The sequence below is a fragment of the Humulus lupulus genome, chromosome 1, assembly GCF_963169125.1.
Source record: "Humulus lupulus chromosome 1, drHumLupu1.1, whole genome shotgun sequence".
Lineage (NCBI taxonomy): Eukaryota > Viridiplantae > Streptophyta > Magnoliopsida > Rosales > Cannabaceae > Humulus > Humulus lupulus.
The window spans coordinates 29,602,409-29,607,566 of record NC_084793.1 but is presented as its reverse complement, the minus strand read 5'-3'; the positions used below and the strand labels follow the sequence as shown (position 1 = coordinate 29,607,566).

The 5,158-nt window shown below is 35.4% G+C and overlaps 1 non-coding gene across 1 annotated transcript; it reads left to right on the top strand.

The window, feature by feature from the left end:
* The first annotated feature begins 2,293 nt into the window (after positions 1-2,293).
* Positions 2,294-2,400, top strand: LOC133813083 (small nucleolar RNA R71). Its single transcript, XR_009884127.1, has one exon. It is a non-coding gene; the product is annotated as a small nucleolar RNA R71 (small nucleolar RNA).
* The last annotated feature ends 2,758 nt before the right edge of the window (positions 2,401-5,158 follow it).

The window sequence follows — 5,158 nt, the reverse complement described above, 5'->3', positions numbered from 1 at the left end:
TAAGCTCTCCACTCAAGGCTAGGTGAGCTTTTATTTTCCTTTACCTGCACCACATAGCACCCATGAGCCAAAGCCCAGCAAGAAAACATAACACTATACATAAGAATTATCAAATGATTATCATTATAATCACACTGAGCATAAAGCTTTCAAACAAATGAGTGAACATCACATGAGGTCCTGATAAACCATGCTGAGTGACTGACAAGTAAGTCACTAATTCAAATGGAAGAGTGGCTGCTAGGTAAGCCACTAGCCTTCAACAGGTTCTGGTAAACCATACTGAGTGACTGACAAGCATGTCACTGTTTCAAGTGGGAGAGTGGCTGCTAGGTAAGCCACTAGCCTCCAAGCGCTTATTTCATTCATCGATCCTCAAGGTCGGTCTGGCATTAATGCTCTTTGAGTCATTCAATGTTGATAGTCAATTAGATCTAATCTTTGTTGGCTTGCGTTAACATGCTAAGGCCGTCCTGAATAATGAGTCAGCGCAACGTGACCAGTGACCATTGCCCAGTACCACTGCCAAACCTGACTAATAAGTCACAGCTTCACAGTTGATACTAGCACCTTTGCCAAATTTGATTAATGAGTCAGTACCATGCACAAGTGAGCAACATATGCTAAACATTCTATATTCAATCCAAGTCCATATTTACACAACCAGCATGCCTCATGAATATCCATGCATGTCACACTTGGGGTGCAGTTTTCTTACCTCTGGTTCGAGCTATAATGAATAAAAGAACGACCCCTGAGAACGATCAACATTTTGGTCCTTTAGCGGTTACCTGGTCATAACCAATTAAGGGATTCCATCAATAAAATGAATAATAAAAAGGTTCCCAAACCAAAACCTAACCTCCGAGACATCAAACACTACTCAACCGGGTAGTAGGTTCAACCCTGAGGCCTTAGGCTTGAATCCCCATGCTAGAAACTCCATTTTGGATAAAATGCCACTAAGGGTCGCGGCCCTTCCTAGCTGCGCCGCGGCGCGCCTCCAAACAGAGGTGGCCTAACCCTGACAAGCACCATGGGCCGCGGCGCACCTATGCCATGCTGCGGCTCATTACCCTGTTCAGCCAAAAAATCCAGCAACGCACCAGCGAACTCCCCTGCGTTTTTCCCTTGGAACCAGCCCTTCAAGCCAACCCAAAACACCAACCTAACACCCAATTTAACCCCTAGACTTCACCTATAACTCACCCTCATCAAAACCAAAGTAAAACATCAACCTAACTCCCTTTGATTCCAACTATCCACCAAGTGATTACAAGCTGAAACTCAAAGCTTAAACAGAGTATAACTAGAAAATAAATGGATAAAACTTACCTCAAACCTGAAATTAAACCCTCTCTAATGGCTGAACCAAGTCTACAACCTCAGCCCCTTGATTTCCTAACTTGAAACCTCACCTTGAGTTCAAAAACACCAAAGAGGAAATGGATGTACGGGAAGGAGGATTTCTTACTCTGTTTTTCTGTTCTTTTTCTACAGCCATCCAAAGCCATATAAATCCAAACTCAAATGACTAAAATACCCCTAGGTCTTTTAAAGCTTCTAAAACCATTTCAAGGGTAAAATTGGTACTTTCCACCTATCCCGTTAATCATAATTAACGCTTCCCAACTCCCGCTAATCTCGTTATTCTCAAACACCAATAATTCACAACCTGTTACCCTTTAATGCCCGGTAACACTCTAATCATTAAAAACACCCCAAGACTCACTCCGAGCCCCGAGCTTAAGCCTGTTATGACCAAACCGATAATTAACATACCATGATCGTCTTATGACGAATGGATCGAACAAAACCACATCATAATGTGATCTTAAAATATATCACCAACATGCATCCAAATAAACAATTTATCCTCAACGGGCCAAATTACCATCACACCCCTGTGATTAAAAATATGGACTCACATGCATGCATTTCACATTATATTATAATATAATCAACATATACATGCATTTTATCAATTAATAACATAATTAAGCAAGTATGGCCCTCCCGGCCTACTATTCACGCCGTTAAACACATCGGAGAATTCGGGGCATTACAATCCTCTTCTTGAAGTTGATAGATCCCAGATGGTTTGTATCGGTTTGTATTATCAGTAGCACTTGGACCAGTCCAGGTGTGAGATTTTTTTGCGGTTTCTTTGAGATATTCAAGAGCATCGTCTGGCTCTTTTTCGAGGAATTCACCATTGCATATCATTTCTAAAAACTGGCGCTCACAACTCGCGAGGCCTTCATAGAAGTAACTGACCAAACGCAAGTTCTCATAGCCATGGTGCAGGCACTGATTTAACAAATCTTTGAATCTTTCCCAGACTTGATAGAACGTTTCATTGTCCTTTTGGGAGAATGTGGAAATCTGTCATTTTAGATTGTTGGTCTTTTGGCTAAGGAAGTGTTTTAGAAAGAAGGATTTAGTCATCTCCTCCCATGTTCCAATAAACCTAGGTCTCAAAGAGTATAACCAACTTTTGGATTTGTCCTTCAAGGAGAAAGGGAAGAACTTCAGTCGCACAGAATCGACATTTTCGGATCGGTTATAGAACATGGCTACTACCTCCTCGAATTCTCTGATATGCACATATGGGCTTTCGTTTTCCATTCCATGAAATGTGGGAAGGAGTTGAATCATGCCAAGTTTAAAGTCTAATGCAGGCATATTAGGAGGGAAGATAATGCATGAAGGTGTGGAAGTGCGAGTAGGATGGAGGTAGTCATTGAGAGTTCTTGGCTGGATTTCATCATTGTAAGCCATTGCGAATGGATTATTATCAACGAAAGTTTGTGGAGAAGCAGGATTGGTGGAAGGAGTTCTGGAAGGAGTGGTGGATGAATTGGAAGAAGTGTCACTAGAAGTTTCGTGCTAATTGATCCACTATCAAAGATCAAAATTAGATTTATTTATTTATTTATATTTTTTATTTATTTTGATTTTTGATTTTTGATTTTTGATTTTTTTTGTTAAACTTGTTCCCAGGTAGATTTGGAGGTTTTTGGGTGATCTCCAACGCCTTACTAGAACTCCCTGAGGTTACTGAGTAAGTATGGTGGATCACAAGTCAACCTTTTCGACCAAACAACCTTTAAGCAGAGTGAAATTGCTTATTTTGACAGAACAAGCTTGGTTTTCTTATAGCAATAAGTTCAACAATGTAATAGTGCAAATGTAGATGCTCGAAATGTTCCCAGGCCGATTGAGAATGTTGCCAAGGTACTACTTTAGATCCACACTTGCCTAGATAGAACTCCCCGAGGTTCCCAGGTAAGTGTAGAGGGTAACGCTATCACAAACCTTATTTAACAACCAATCTTCTAGACAGAACAATATCGGTTTTTACCATTTGTAATATTACACAATTGTTCCCAATACTAAGCGTTTTATGATTGAAATTTTATGAACAATTTTATGTTTTTTTTTTTTTGAAAACCTAAATTCTAAGGAAAACTAAGGCAAAGGAAAAGAAAAGCCTAAACCAAGCAACAAAATAAAAAACACAAAAAAGAAAATAAAGAAAAGAAAATTAAAGTGAAGATAAAATAACATGCTTAATCTTTTTTTTTCTATAAATATTTATTTAACTAAAAAAATTAAATTAAGAAAAAAAAGAAAGAATAATGAAACTATAGTTAAAAAGAAAAAATATAAGTTTATATATATATATATATTTATATAATAATTTTTTTGTTTTTTTTATCCGAAAAGTAGAGAAAAAAAATTAAGAAATAGATATATATGTTTTTTTATAAGTATATTTATATATGTATAATTTTGTTTTGCCAAAAAAGAAGAAAGAAAAATATATATATATGTATATAAATAACTATTTTTTTTAATAATAATAACAAAATTAACTAAAAATTAAAATAAAAAAATAAAGACTATACTAATAAAATATTCACACTAACAAAAATACAAATAAAGTTACCAACATTTCTGTAAAAATTTCACTAAACCTTTGAAAACTACCTCCCTGGCAACGGCGCCAAAATGTGACTACCTCTAAGTGGTAGTTGTAGTAAGATCGGGCGGTCGATCCACAAGGAGGTAACCTAAAATCAAAAGATTAGTAGAAAATAACACAAAAAGTTAGTAACAAGAAATAAATAAAATTGTAAATGAAAAAGAGGTTTGAGATTTTGATATTGTCTTTTTGATAAAGTGATAAAATGAGATAAGTGAAATAAATGTAAGATGTAATCAAGAGTTTGAGAAATCAAAAGGTTTCAAGAATCATCCATATGCTTGTTTAGTTACTTGGTTACTCGATTTACAAAAATACACAAGTAAATAGTTCACATCCCAACATTTACTTGGAAAATCTAACATTAAAGTCCATATTCTTTTCTAACAAAAGTCCATTTGAGTTATAAAGTTCTTTACTTTAAAAGCACAATATTAATCTTATGAAAAATATAAAAAATGACAAAATACCCAAGGGCAATAATACAATAGAAGATTGGACATAAAATTATGTATCAATATTACTTTTATTAATTAGAAGCACATAGAAGGAGCATGACTAATCTTATATACTATTAGCATAAGTAAATAAAGATAACAAAATAGAGATGGAGATGAAATAACATAAATAACTCAAATATATTACGTTAAGAACATAGTAAATCAAAGTAGCAAAATAACATCACTAGCATATGGAATCATCCCTAACCTTCCTAGGAAGATTAGGCCATTATGCTTATGATTCTCACAAAATTCTAAGAAGAAAATGTGAGAAGAAAGTGAGTAGAAATTTGTCTATAATTTCTTTACTCTAAAAATTACATACATATTGTGAAGAAAGAGTCCCTATTTATAGAGGGAGAAAATGACTAAAAAAAATTAAACAACAAAATAGGGTTTACAAAATAAATCTGAAATACTAATAATAAAATATGATTTTGAAAAATCAAATCTTATTATTAATATTAACCTAGCTATTTTGGTGAATAGTCAATTTGATCTTTTTCTAAAACACCAAAAAGAATGAGCTTTGAAGCTTAAAATAGCAATGTGCATGGCCCAAGGTGCATAAAAGGTTGGGTTGGAATGACTATTGCAGCTGGACATTTTGACTCATTCCCAGCCAATGGGTGTGTGCCACATGGCGCTGCTGGGAGAAGAGAAGGCTGGC